This window comes from Mesocricetus auratus, unplaced genomic scaffold (genome assembly GCF_017639785.1).
Source record: "Mesocricetus auratus isolate SY011 unplaced genomic scaffold, BCM_Maur_2.0 Super-Scaffold_100051, whole genome shotgun sequence".
Taxonomy (NCBI): Eukaryota; Metazoa; Chordata; class Mammalia; order Rodentia; family Cricetidae; genus Mesocricetus; species Mesocricetus auratus.
Window position 1 is genome coordinate 2008400 of NW_024429228.1, and position 16158 is coordinate 2024557.

The window sequence follows — 16158 nt, forward strand, 5'->3', positions numbered from 1 at the left end:
TTTAAAAGAATTTTCTCCTTTTTACTTACATATATGTGTGTATCTATCTGAACACAGGTCTGTGCGTTAGAGTACCTGGGGCAGTGAGAAGTTTTGGAGCTCCCTGGAGAAGTAGTTAAGATAGTTGCTGCCAAACAATGTGGCATGGGTACTGGGAACCCAACCAGGGCACTCTGTAAAGCAGTGAGTTCTGTTAAAGTCTGAGTTATATCCAGCCATATGCCATGGTGCTAGGTTTTTTGGGGGAAGGCGACTAAATACACTACCGTTTGTTAGATATTTTAAAAATTACTTGAGTCACTTTATTGCCCCGCTCTTACATTTCTCATTGTTTTTATTTAAATTAGAAAAAAGCTTGCTTTACATTTCAGTCCCAGTTCCCTCTCCCTTCCCTACTCCCCCTTGACCTCCTATTCCCTTTCTGCTCCCCAGGGAGAGTGAGGCCTTCCATGGGGGATCTTCAATGTCTGTCACATCATTTGAGCAGGACACAGGTCACCCCCTGTATGTCTAGGCTATCGCTCTACATGGAATGGGCTCCCAAAGTCCATTCGTGTACTACAGATAAATACTGATTCACTACCAGAGGACCCATAGATTGCCCAGGCCTCCTAACTGACACCCACATTCAGGGGGTCTGGTTCAGTCCTATTCTGGTTTCCCTATTCTTGTTTAGGTCAGCCGTTTCTGTGTGTTTCTCTAGCCTGGTCTTAACTCCTTTTCTCATCAATCCTCCCTCTCTGGAACTGGATTCCAGGAGATTAGCTCAGTACTTAGCTGTGGGTATCTACTTCTGCTTCCATCATCTACTGGATGAAAGATCTAGGGTGGCACATAAGGTATTCATCAATTTAATTATTGGGGAAGGGCATTTAAGGTAGCCTTTCCACTATTGCTTAGTTGGGGTCATCTTTGTAGATCTCTGGATATTTCCCCAGTGCCAGATTTCTCTTTAAACCTATAATGGCTCCCTGTATTATGTTATCTCTTTTCTTGCTCTCCTCTATTCTACACTGACTCAATCTTCCTGCTCCCTCACATCCTCCTCTCCCCTGCTCTTCTTCCCTTGTCTTTCTCCTAACTCCTTCTCCCCTCCTCCATGCTCCCAATTAGCTTAGGAGCCCTTGTCCCTTTCCCCTTCTCCTGGGGACCACGTATGCCTCTCTTAGGTTCCTCCTTATTTTTACATCTCCATTCAAGAAAAACAATTATCTTTCCCCTACCCACAGCTTGCAATTTCATAGGGAACTTCCCTAGAGCTTGAGAAAAATCTAATTCTGTCCATCTTTCTGTTGCTATGATCAAATTCTCCAACAAAAGCATCTTAAGAGAGAAAGGCTTCATGTTGGCTCCCAGTTCATGGAGACATTCCATAATAAGTAGGGGGAAGTCAAGATGGCAAGAGCTTGAAGTAGCTGCTCAGAATGCATGTTAACACAGGAACAGAGAGTGATAAATATTACTAGCATTTAGTACTAGATAATGATGACTAATAGATAAATATATACATAATAATGCTAGGTAGTGATGAATGCTACATCTCAGTTCCCTTTCTCAAAGGATATTGTCCAACATCCCAGGCAAGGAATGCTGACACCTGTAGTGGACTGATACTTGCCCATCGACATGATTATTATAGATTCATTTTTCAAGTTGACAATTAGCACTAATAATTTCACTCATTTTCATCTAAGGCTTTTGTTTCAACATTTATGAACACTTACAAATGCTGCTTTCTTTTGAATACAAATACTATTGTATTCAATTTGACCTTCTCAAATATATTGGGAAATCACAAAGTGCTCTCTTTTCTAAGAAATATGCAATTATAGGATTATTGTTACACTGTCTAAACAACAGATAGTGCCCAAACCAGGGACAGAATAACAAAGAAGGTACACTATTTGCATAATATATATGTATCTCCCATAAACATGAAGAAGTGCTAAAATTTTCAAATTTGTTTTAAATTATACATTACATTTCTGTAAACTACAAAGCCACAAATGTGTTCAGGATAAATAACTTTATTTTTAAACCCAAAATTAGATGTTAACCAATTATATTTTGATAGGAGAAGTCCTTCTGTGTATATGTTTGTCTGATTGGTTGATAAATAAAGCACTGTTGGCCAATAGGGAAGCAAGATAGGTAGGATTAGGAGTCAAGAAGGATTCTGGGAAATGTAGTCAAAAGTAGAGAGTTGCCATGTGATCTGTGAGGAGAGGGCACAAGTTTGGCATTCTTGGTAATGACCTTATAAAAATATATATTAGTAATTGTGCATTAATAATTAAGTCAGAGGTAGCCATTAAGGAACCATAGTAAATGGCCAACAGCTTCATAATTAATATAGTGTCTAGTGTTTTATTTAGAGGCTAAGACAGCGGTGGGACCCAGGCAGCTAGAGGGAAGGAGTACAAGTAACAGTATTTATTATATTAAAATTCATGAAGTAAGTACAGAATCTTCCCCCCCACCAAATTTGCTGTTTTGGCATATTGCAAAATATTTTACAGGCATCATTCTATAATTTTCAAACTTGTATTTCTCAAAAGAAATGCAATTAACCTTAGTTCAATTCTTTTAACTCTTTTTGATCTCATTAGCATGATTATTTTATAACTCACAATGTACAAAATCCTTTCAAAGAATCTCCAAATTATTAATATGGTTAAACTTAGTTAGAAGTCCTAACAGGAAAACCTATTTCCTAATGTGACACTCTTAGATGCATACTAAAGCATAATGGTGTTATAGGTCCTGGTCCATCAGGCTTCAACTTCACACAATTCCACTTTCATCTCCTTCACAATTTTGCCCGGCAATGTTTTCTCACTGCGTCATAATTAGAAAATGCATTTCATACTTTCTGAACTGCACTCCCAAAGTGCTCTTTGGGTGTGTAATTATAGTAAGACCACAGGAGAATTACAGCACAGAGCCAAGTGTGGAAATCAGGACAGTGTGAACTTCAAATTCTGCTTCAAAATCCTAGTCAAAATGTCTCTAATAAAGATGGCAAGTATAAAGCCTAAGTCCAGATTTTGGGTTGAAATTAAGTCTTTCTTACTAATATTGGCAAATAATCTTTGTAGTATCTAAAATCAACAGAAAATTATCAAAATAATGCAGCTTTTCACAATTTTTCATTCTTACCATATAATCCTACACTTATCTGAAGTTTGCCATGTTTTCCTACACCAAGATAACTGATAATGTTGCTACAAGTGACTCAAAATGAATGTTATTGATAAATGTCATTTTCTATTCATGAAATATTTCTTACAAAATAATATTAATTCAATATGTGCCATTAGTTATTTAGTAATATTAATATAACCATACTAAATAATATTTATCACTCTCTGTTCCTGAGTTTATATGCATTCTGAGCAGCTACTTCAAGCTCTTGCCATCTTGACTTCCCCCTACTTATTATGGAATGAATGTCTCCATGAACTGGGAGCCAACATGAAGCCTTTCTCTCTTAAGATGCTTTTGTTGGAGAATTTGATCATAGCAACAGAAAGATGGACAGAATTAGATTTTCTCAAGCTCTAGGGAAGTTCCCTATGAAATTGCAAGCTGTGGGTAGGGGAAAGACAATTGTTTTTTTTTTTGAATGGAGATGTAAAAATAAGGAGGAACCTAAGAGAGGCATACGTGGTCCCCAGGAAAAGGGGAAAGGGAGAAGAGCTCCTAAGCTAATTGCTTGATGAGTAGGATCTCATTGTTACCTCTCAGAGCCTTTTGTGACCTCTATTCAAAGTTTCATTACATGAACTTTAGTATTTTAAATACTTCATCTATGTTGAATCATGTTTGTTTTTTGTAAGTAGCTTCTTTTGCTTAGCATAATGTCTTTGAAAATATGATCTAAATATATACTGAGAGATAAATGGATAAAAGTACAACATACATACATATATATGTACATACATATTTAGTACAGTTTAACCTCAAAAAAGGAAATTGTTCAACAGGAAATTATAGACAATGTCTTATTTAAAAAAAGAGAACATTAAGTTTTTGCACTGAAGATGTGTTGGCAGAAATTCTGAAGTTACTTAATTTTGGTAGTTACTGTTGTGTGTGGTAATTAGTTGTTTGAATTTCTTTTTCTATCAGGAAGGCATGATAATAACAACAATATTAACTCACTTTCTTGAAACTTTTTGAAGTAGGCAATCAGTTGAGACTTTTGTATATTCTGTCAAAATCTACATGCTGCATATATCAACCATTCTCCTATTGTAAATATGGTAAAACTGAGTGATCGCATATTAAGGTACTTTGCCCCAGGTCACACCCCTAATAACTCCAGAGTCAGAGCTTTAATGCTAATGGTTTAGCTTCATGTTCTTAGGCATGGCTTTATGTTGAAGAAATAAAATTTGTTCAGAAAGCCAAAATAAGTACAAAAGCAAAGCAGAAAGGAGAGAATGAAGAATGAGTCCTATTTCAAACTGTGGTCTTCATCCCATGTACATTATTGTGTCCTCAAGCACCGGCATAATGCCCAAGTAGATATTCAATAAATATTTATGAATTTAGCAAATGAGAAACCAAGCTATAGTGTGCTTAAAAACTGTGAGGAGAATGTCAAATAAGAACTTAAAATATGACTAGGAAAACAGCTAGGCATCAGCATACGATGTTGAACATCCAAGTATTTCTGGATAAAATATCATATGAAGAAAGTTAATTTAATAATTCATATTAATAATTCACATATTCTTTACAATGTACTGGAAATCTGCTTTATGCAAAATATTTGGGAATCACATACAGATATAGGAAACTGATAAATGAGAGAAAATATAAATAAATAATAAAGCTAGAGTCTTCCTTGGAGAGAAATATTTTAAATATTTTAAGATAACGCCTTTGAGAGGAAGTCACGGAAATTATTGGTAGTGATTCTAAAAATAAAGGTTAGTAAACTGTTATTTAGATAATTAAGTCAAGCAATTATCACTGTTGACATATTCTGAGCAATAAAATAAGGCCTTTTACTATCTTTACTACCAAAATCCCAGGAGTATTTGCAGCCAGGAATCATTTTGTCCCTCATGCGATAAGTAAGCAGAGTTCATTATCATTTGGCAAGAATTGTATATATTTTACAAATCAATACCACTCTGCTTTTGCCTAGTCAGCAATAGTATCTTGACAGAATAAGGGAGCTGATGAGAGTAAAGTGTATATGTACCAGAAAGTAGACATAGCAATATACAAGGAACAGTATTTTCTATATATGGAAAACCAACATAAAATTCCATGTTTAGTGATACATATTAAGTAGAAAGTGGCACAAATTCAAAAGTAAGACGGCAGAGTAAAGTAAAATAAAGAGAAAACCATTAGGAAAAAAGGCAAGTGAATTCAATTGCTGGGTAAACCTGTTGCATTGATTAATTATTTGTGTTCTGTGCATTACATGAATAAAACACCATTGAAACTTGTCTAGCCTTTAAATACATACTCATTAGTGAGATATCTGCAACCATTGTTTATTAGCACCAAGGATGTTGAAGCCAAGCTTAGTACATAGACTGTTGCTGAGCAGACTATGTGGTAACATAGATGGCCTTACTCTTTGTCTGATTTCATTAAAGCAGAATGAAACAGAAGCAAGAGTTTGAGAAATAACTTATCTATCATGTTGGTCCAATGCAGGTTCAGCTGACCAAAAGTTATCACTCAGGAACTGAGGTGGCTTTGAAGAGCTATGGGCCCATGTGAGTTTCACATGGTCAAGATAAATTTCAGTATCAGGAGGTCATTATGTGGACTCCTGGGCAAGGAGAAAGTAATGTTACTTACTGAGGCAGTTACTTTGTGGGTGTTATTAAAAGCATTTCATGCAATTGAGATGATGTCTCTCCTTGAAGGGGTCTCCTATCTGTTTCCATTGTAGTAAACTTTCAGATCAAAGAGAATTACAGAAAAGCAACAGGCCCTTTACCCAGCTCTTACCATTACTTTTGCATAGAAACCACCCCATTCTGTGGTTATCTCCAAAGCTCCATTTTGTCTTTCTTCCTTTAGCTGTGAATTCCATGTATAGGTGTGGATCTGGTTTACAGAGTAGAAGTTTGTCAGAAAATAAAAATGATGAAATATTCTAGGGATGTAAGAGAGGACAAATGGCTCTAAAATGCAATCAATTTGGCTTTTTGTTTTCTGTTCAATGTGTGTGACTGTATCCTCAGCACCAAAGGTAAGGAGAAGACATTTCATGATTAGGTATGGAGTCTGAACTCTTAAAGATGACGTGTCCAACTCTCCCTTCTATTCCTCTCAACTATTTCTAGTTCACTATTTTAAATTCACATACTGATTTCTTCTGAAATTCCAGTTCTCTGTATCTGTTTTCTTTTAAACTGTACATGCTTTCACAAGCATCTCTGGGATTCCTATTCATGAGATTGTGACTACCATACACTTACCTTTCCATTTCCAAGTCCACCAAAGCCGTGCACAAAACTGAAGAGATCATTATTTGTTATTTCATTCCTAAATATATAATAATACACATAAGATAACATGGTTTACCATCATTAATTTTTTTAATAATGGGGACTGTTCTGAATTAAGAGGACTAATTAAGAGCATATGGACAACTTAAACTTCAGTTCAAGAAATTTTGTGAAATTTGATGTTACTGATTAAACCTATTTAATCTGAAAGACATGTCTAAAATACTCTGAACTTTATCACAACCTTATGGCTTCTATGCATCTGTATAAAATTACTAATTTAGGGGCATAATTGAGAAACATACAGTGTAAAAATTATTAGATGTGTTTAATCGAAAATTTCTTTATGTTTCCTATTTCTTTTAAGGCATTCTAAGCATTAAAAGCTACTCTCATTATGTCAAAATTTTAATGAGTGGCTTATCTCAGATTTTTTATTCTTCTCCAAGATCTGGCCACCTAATTAAAATGTCCTTATTATTCTTAATGTCTCTATGAACAATGAAAGATCCAGCCCCAAACACAAAGACCTCTATCCTTCTGGTTGGATTTTAGTATTGTGTATGACGACAGGCATGAAATTTCTATTCCTGAAGTACTAACATGGTGTGACATAACACAAAAACATAAGCCCTGGTTTTGATAGTGAACAGTACAAATGCAAGCAGGGCGTTTAATTGTGACATGAGTTGACCCCACCAGCTTATTTCTTTAAGTAGCCAAACAACTGTATGGAGTCAAATGGCTGAATTATGGGCCATGTGGCACAGAGTGTATCACCTTCATTTCAGGCAGAACACCCAATTCATGAGGATGACATTCATGCTCCCAAAGAGAAATAGAACATGTTTCCTGTGAAATACTGAGAATCAGAAATGGGATTCTTAGTGGTACTGCAGGATAGACAGTTTTCTTTACAGTTTATGTAGACAAACAAAATCATTAGGATTCCTGGTATGTTTGAGTATACTGAGTGAAGATTTTATGTAACAAGGACACTGCTTATAAGTTTTAGATATCTAATAATACTAAATCACAAATAGAATGGATATAAAGTGATATGCAGATCAGTTGTATTTTCCTAGTAGAGGGTAAAATGCTGATTATATTTTTATAACATTTGCATGTAATTTAAGTTCCCAGGAATTATTAATAATTATTGTTTTAAGATACGAACATGACTTTTAGAGATGGTAAGGTGGTAACAATTTTTTGAAGAAGTTGTTAAGCCTAGGAATCACACACACACACACACACACACACACACACACACACAGTTTCTAGTATTAAAACAATATGAGTGACTTTTTCTGAATACAAAACAAATACCTGTTTCTATTATGTACTTTCATAAAAATGATTTATCTTCAATAACAGCCCGTGGATTTGTATTTTACATAGACATAATATATTTCCATTTGCCAAGACAGTTAAGGGAAGAAATCACAAATAATATTCCTCTAGATACTAATATAGGTTTGGCAAGATCACTCAGTGGGTAACAGCACCTATCATGTATGACACACATCATATGTTCAATCCCCAGGAGCTACACAGTGAAATGAGTAAGCTGACTTGTACACATTGTTATTTGTCTCTAAATACATGGTGTGGTATATACAGATGTTCTCCACAAATAAATAAATAAATAAATGTAATAGTAAAATATTTAAGATAGTAATGAAAACAAGTCATAGAATGGAAAGTTGATGAATAGAGTACATTGGACACAATCTTTAGGCTTTATGCTTAAAATGATCTAATAATTAACTAGAAAGCTGCTATACTAATAGAAGTTATTCTTTTCCTTCTGGTTTTTAAAGCAAACTCCTTTATACCATTCTCTTTAAAATGTAGTAAATTAAAATAATAAAAACAAAGTTAATCATGTCAAACTATCATCACTAAGTTCAAAATCTAGGTCGTTTGTAGGCAAAAGACTCTATTGGTAGATTGTTTGTAAAAGACTTTCAATTTCTAAATCTCCAGTACTACATGAACTATTTTTGACAAACACTGAAGGATATTTCTGGAAGATGTGCAACATCAGTGCATTTTTGAGTAATTATATACTTAATGATATTTGAACCAAAGTACGAAAAGATAATGTAAGCATTTCTCTTCGCTTAAGGACTGAACTTTGGTGGGAATGTGTGACGTTTTTCAATTTCAAAGTAGTAATGTGGGAAAAAAACTGTCATGTTATTGTTGAAACACACACTTCCAGTGGTTTTGCTCTTAAGAAAGTCTGGAGCCTGAAATGTATTTGATGTTTCTTTTCTTTACAAACCATCCTTCAAGAAAAACAAAATGGCCACAACGCATGAAACCCCGATTACAATCATGGGAGGCAATTTTCAGATGCTTGAAAGCTGTAGATTTTCTCTTGCATAGGTTTTAGATTCAGCTTTATAACTGGACAAGCATGTGTGGGGTTGGACAAGTATTTAACCCCTTCTTTCCTCATTCATCTAAGTTTTAATTGGCATCTGTAAAACTCTATAAGACAAGCAGCTTTCCATTACTGTGACAAATTACCTTGAGACTAATGACTTAAAGGAGAAAGGTTCCTTATGGTTCACAGTTTCAGAGGCTTGAGGCTGTGCTCACTTGACTTTGTTGTTTCTGGGTATGTGGTGACCCTGGGATCATAGTGATTACCTGTTCCTTTCAAAGTCACTTACATCATCAATCAATGCTCCATGTCCTAAAGTCTTTATCATGTCCTCCAAATGCCCTAAACTGGTGACCAAGACTTTAGTCCATGGTCTATGACAGTCATTCCAGATCTAAACCATAAAATGATTGCTGTGCTGCCCCAAAGTGAAGTGTTGCTGAAGACATCTAAATTTATTGAAGTTGCTCACTGAGGAACTTCAAGTAGGATGATTCCCATTTTCCTGAGAAACCATCATGCTGATTTCCAAAGTAGCTATATAAGTTTGCACTCCCACAAGCATTGGAGGAGTGTTCACCTTTCTCCACATCCTCTCCAGAATTAACTGTGGTTGGTGTTTTGATTTTAGCCATTGTGACAGTTAGAAGATGGTATCTCAGAGGTGTTTTGATTTGCATTTTTTGATGGCTAAGGATGTTAACCACTTTCTTAAGTGTCTTTCAGCCATTTTAGATTCCTCTATTGAGAATTCTCTATTTAGTTCTGTATGCCAATTTTTAATTGGATTATTTGGTATTTTGGAGACTAGCTTCTTGGGTTCTTTGTATGTTTTGGAAATCAGTCCTCTGTCAGATGTGGGGTTGGTGAATATTTTTCCCATTCTGTGAGTAGCCATTTTGTCTTCTTGGCTGTATCCTTTGCCTTACAGAAGCTTCTCAGTTTCAAGAGGTACCATTTATTAACTGTTGATCTCAGTGTCTGCTTCTGGTGCTGTGTTCAGGAAGATGTCTTCTGTATCAATTTCTTCAAGCGTACTTCCCATTTTCCCTTCTAAGTGCTTCAGTGAGGCTGGATTTATATTGAGGTCTTTGATCCATTTGGACTTAAGTTTTGTGCATGGTGATAGATATAGATCTTGTTGCAGGCTTCTTCTTGTCCCCATCCAGTTATTGCTAATACCATTTGTTCAAGATGCTTTCTTTTTTCCATTGTGTAATTTTAGCTTCCTTGTCAAAAATTAGGCTTTCACAGGTGTGTGGATTTATATCATGGTTTTCAAGTCTATTCCATTGGTCTACCTGTCTGTTTTTGTGCCAATACCATGCTGTTTTCATTACTATAGCTCTATGGTAGAGCTTGAAGTCAGGGATAGTGATGCCTACTGAAATTCCTTTATTGTGCAGAGATTTTTTTTGGCTATCCTGAGTTTTTGTTTTTACATATAAAATTGAGTATTGTTCTTTTAAGGTTTGTGAAGAACTGTGCTGTGATTTTGGTGGCGATTGCTTTCAATCTATAGATGCCTTTTGGTGAGAGTGCCAAGATTTACTATCTTGATTCTATCTATCTTTTTAATTTCTTTCCTTAAAGACTTCAAGTTCTTGTTATACAGGTTATTCACTTGCTTATTTAGAGTTACCCCAAGATATTTAATGTTGATTGTGGCTATTGAAAAGGGTGATGTTTCTCTGATTTCTTTCTCAGCCCGTTTAATTGTCTATCTGTGCCTGCGTGTGTGTGTGTGTGTGTGTGTGTGTGTGTGTGTGTGTTAATCTTGTATCCTGCAACTTTGCTGAAGGTGTTTATCCCCTTTAGGAGTTCCCTGGTTGAATTTTTTGGATCACTTATGTAGCCTATCATATCATTTGCAAACAGTGAAAGATTGACTTCTTCCTTTCCAATTTGTATCCACTTGATCTCCTTTTGTTGTCTTATTGCTCTACCTAGAACTTCAAGTACAATATTGAAGTGATAGGGACAGAGTGGAAGCCATGTCTTGTTCCTGATTTTAGAGGTATCACATTGAGTTTCTCTCCATTATGGTTGATTTTGGCTGTTGGATTGCTGTATAAATACCTTTATCATATTTAGGTATGTTCCCATTATCCCAGATCTCTCCAAGACCTTTATCTTGAAGGAGTGTTGGATTTTTGTCAGAGGCTTTTTCAGCATATAGTAAGATGGTCATGTAGATTTTCTTTTTCAGTTTTTTATATTGTAGATTATATTGATGTATTTTCATATGTTGAACCATCCCTGTATCCCTAGAATGAAGCCTATTTGATCATGGTGGATGGTTTTTCTGATGTGTTCTTGGATTAGAATTGTCAGTATTTTATTTATTTTTTATATTCAAACTTTTAGGGAGAATGGGCTCTTCTGTTTCTTTTTGCCTTTTTTATTATTAAATTTAAATAGAAACAAGGTTGCTTTCCATGTCAATCCCAGCTCCTTATCTCTCCCCTCCTGCCATGCCCTCCCACCCCTCCTCCCGCTCCCCCAATCTCCACAGGGGATGTCCATAGTCTAGTCTGTCATTTTATCCAGTTCAGGGCCTAGGCCCTCTCCCAAGAGTCCAGGCTGACAGAGCATCTCTTGTTGTGGGATGGGCACTCAAAAGTCCATTTGTATGCCAGAAATAAATACTAATCTACTACCCAAGGCCCCATAGATTGCCTATTACCAGTATTTTATTGAGTATGTTTGCATCAATGTTCATGAAGGAGATTGGTCTATAGATCTCTTTCTTTGTTGTGTCTTTGTGTGGTAATGCATCAAGGTATTTATGACCTCAAAAAACAGTTTGGTAATGACCCTTCTACTTGTATTGTGTGGAACAATTTGAGGAGTATTGGTATTAGCTCTTATTTGAATTTATGGTAGAATTCTGCATTGAAACCATCTGTCCCTGTGCTTTTTTATTGTTGTTGTTGGGAGATTTTTGATGAATGCTTTTTTTTTTGAAGGCGTTATAGGTCTATTTAAATAGCTTGTCTGGACAGGACTACCAGACAGAAACTTAAAAAAGAAACAAAGGTAATAACAAAAGTTATAACCCAATTGGATTTAACAGATAATTATAGAACATTCCATCCAAACACAAAAGAATATACCTTCTTCTCAGCATGTCATATGGAATTTTCCCTGAAATCAACCACATACTTTGCAACAAAGCAAACATCAAGAGATTAAAAAAAATGGAGTAACCCCTTTTAATTTATCGAACCACCATGGCTTAAAATTAGAATTCAACAGCAACACAAATTATAGAGTTCCCACAAACTCATGGAAATTGAACAATACTCAATTGCATCACTACTGGGTAAAGGAAGAAACAAGGAAAGAAATCAAAGAATTCCTAGAATTCAATGAAAATGAAGCGACAACATACCAAACCTATGGGACACTCTGAAAGCAGTTCTAAGAGGAAAGTTCTTAGCACTAAATGCCCATATGAAGAACCTGGAGAATAGCCACAGTACAAAATTAACAGAACACCTGAAATCTCCAGAAAGAAAATAGGCAAACTTACCCATGAGGAGTAGATACCAGGAAATATTCAAATTGAGAGCTAAAATTAATAAAGTGGAAACAAAGAGACAATAAAAAGAATTAATGAAACAAATAGTTGTCTCTTTGAGAAAATCAACAGGGTAGACAAGCCTAACTAAAGGGCAGAGAGAGATCATGTAAATTGACAAAATCAGAAATGAAAAGGGGGACATGACAACAGACACTGGGGAAATCCTAGGAATCATCAGGTTTGAAAACCTGTACTCCACAAAAATAGAAAATATAAAGGAAATGGATGATTTTATAGATAGATATTACTTACCAAAATTAAATCAAGAAGAGATAAGCACATTACGTAGTCCTATTACCCTTAATAAAATAGAATGCAGTAACCAAAAGTCTCCCAAACAAAAAAAGTCCAAGGCCAGATGGTTTTAGAACAGAATTCCACCAGAAATTCAAAGAAGAACTAGTACCAATACTCTTCAAATTGTTCCACACAACAGAAACAGAAGAAGGATCATTGCCAAACACTTTAGGAGGCTGAAATTACCTTGATACCCAAATCACAAAAAGACACAACTAAGATAGAGAACTACAGATCAATCTCCCACATGAACATTGATGCAAAAAATACTCAATACAATACTAGCAAATTGAATTAAAAAACGCATCAGAAAAATCATACAACATTTCAAGTATACTTCATCCCAGGGATGCTGGGATGGTTCAACATATGAAAATACATCAATGTAATCCACCATATAAACTATGTGAAAAAGAAGAGTCACATGATTTTTGTCTCACTACATGCTGAAAAAGCCTTTGATAAAATTCAAGACCCCTACGTGATAAAGGACTTGGAGAGATCAGGGAAAACGGGAACATACCTAAACATACTAAAGGCAATATACAGCAAACCGACAGCCAACATCAAACTAAAAGGAGAGAAACTCAATGCAATTCCTCTAAAATCAGGAACAAGACAAGATTTCCCACTCTCTCCATATCTCTTCAATATTGTACTTGAAGTTCTAGATAGAGCAATAAGACAACAAAAGGAAATCAATGGGATACAAGTTGGAAAGGAAGAAGTAAAACTTTCACTATTTGCATTTGATATGACAGTTAACATAAGTGATCCTAAGAATTCTACCAGGGAACACCTACAGCTGATAAACACCTTCAGCAAAGTGGCAGGATACAAGATTAACTGAAAAACAAACAAACAAAAAAAAAACCACTAGCCAGGCAGTGGTGGCACATGCCTTTAATCCCAGCACTCAGGAGGCAGAGGTAGGCAGATCTCAGTGAGTTCGAGGCCAGGCTGGACCAACAGCCTCCAAAACAATATAGAGAAACCCTGTCTCGTAAAACCAAAAAAAAAAAACCCAAACACTAGTTCTACTATATATAGACAAAAAATGGGCTGAGAAAGAAATCAGAGAAACACTATCCTATATAATAGCCACAAACAACATAAAATATATTGTAATAACTGTAACCAAACTGGTGAAAGATTTATATGACAAGAACTTTAAGCTGATAAAAAAGAAATTAAAGAAGATATAAGAAAATGGAAAGATCTCCCATGCCCTTGGATAGGTAAGATCAACGTAGTAAAAATGGCAGTCTTACAAAAAGCAGTCTACATATTCAATGCAATCCCTATCAAAATTACAGAACAATTCTTCACAGACCTTGAAAGGATGATTCAAAACTTTATATAGAAAAACAAAAGACCCAAGATAGCCAAAACAACCCTGTACAATAAAGGAACTTTCGGGTGCATCACCATCCCTGACTTCTAGCTCTGCAATAGAGTTATAGTAATGAAAGCATCTTGGTGTTGGCATAAAAATAGACATGTAGACCAATGGAATCTAATTGAAGACCCTAATATTAACCCATAGAACTATAAACATCTGACCTTTGACAAAGAAGCTAAAACTAAACAATGGAAAAAAAGACAGCATCTTCAACAAATGGTGCTGGTGTAACTGGATGCTGGCAGGTAGAAGACTGCAGATAGATCCATGTCTATTGCCATACACAAAACTTGAGTTCAAATGGATCAAAAATTTCAGCATAAACCCAGCCACACTGATATCGTTAGAAGAGAAATTACAAAATACTCTTGAACTAATTGGTACAGAAGACTGCTTCCCAAGCATAACACCAGTAGCACAGACACTAAGATAAACAATTACTAAATGGGACCTCCTGAAACTGAGAAGCTTCTGTAAGGCAAAGGACACAGTCAACAAGACAAAACAACAGCCCACAGAATGGAAAAAATATTCACCAACCCTACATCTGATAGCAGGCTGATCTCCAAAACTTACAAAGAACTCAAGAAGCTAGTCTCTAAAACACCAAATAATTGAATTAAAATATGGGATACAGAACTAAATAGAGAACTCTCGATAGAGGGGTCTAAAATGGCTAATTGACCTCCAGAAAGTGCTCAACATCCCTAACCATCAGGGAAATGCAAATCAAAACAACTCTGAGATACCATCTTACACCTGTCAGAATGACTAAAATCAAAATCACCAATGACAGTTTATGCTGGAGAGGACGTAGAGAACTGGGCACACTTCTCCACTGCTGGTGGGAGTTCCAACTTTTACAGACACTTTGGAAATTAGTATGGAGAATCCTCAGGAAAATTGGATTCAGTCTACCACAAGATCCAGCAATTCCACTCTTAGGCATATACCCAAAAGTTGTGCATTAATACAACAAGGACATCTGTTCCACTATGTTCATAGCAGTATCATTTGTAGTAGCCAGAACCTGGAAGCAACATAAATGCCCCTTAACTGAAGAGTGGAGAGAGAAAACGTGGCAAATTTCCACAATGGAGTATTACTCAGCACATGCAAACAATGGATTTTGAAATTCGAAGGCAAATGAATGGTACCAGAAGAAACCATCCTAAATGTGGTAATCCAGTCACAAAAAGACGTATATGGTATTTACTCACTCATATATGGATTTTAGACATAGAGCAGGGGAATTGCCAGTCTATAATCCCACCACAAGAGAGTCTGGGAAACAGTTGGACCCTAAGAGAGATATGCATGGTACCCTGGAGGGAGGAATTGGACAGGATCTCCTGAGTGGTTTAGGAGAATTGGGGGAGGGGAGAGGGAGCTGGGAGAAAGAGAGGGGAAGAAGAGGAGGAGTACATGGAGAAGCATGAAGGTTGAGTTCATTGATAAACAGAAGAGAGATACCATAATAGAGGGAGCCATTATAGGTTTGAGGAGAGATCTGACACTAATGAGATTTCTAGAGATCTACAAGGATGATAATGATTGGCAATCTAAGCAATAATGGAGAGGTTTCCTTAAATGCCCTTCCCTGAGAATGAGATCGCTGACTACCTTATATACTATCCTAGAACCTTCATCTTATGACTGATGGAAGCAGAGGCAAACACCCACAGCTAAACACTGAACCGAACTTCTGGAACCCAGTTGTACAGAGGGAGGAGTGATGAGAAGAGGGGTCAAGACTGAGCTGGTGAAACCAACAGAAACTGCTGAGCTGAACAAGGGGAGCTCATGAACCCCAGAACACTGGCTGAGAGGCCAGCATGGGACTGATCCAGGCCCCCTGAATATGGGTGTCAGTGAGGAGACCTTGTATTCTATGGGGCCCAAGGGTTACTCTCTCAGCCTACACACATGGGGGGAGGGCCTATGCCCTGCCCTGAATGATATGACAGTCTCACCCTCCCTGGGGTTTGGAGGG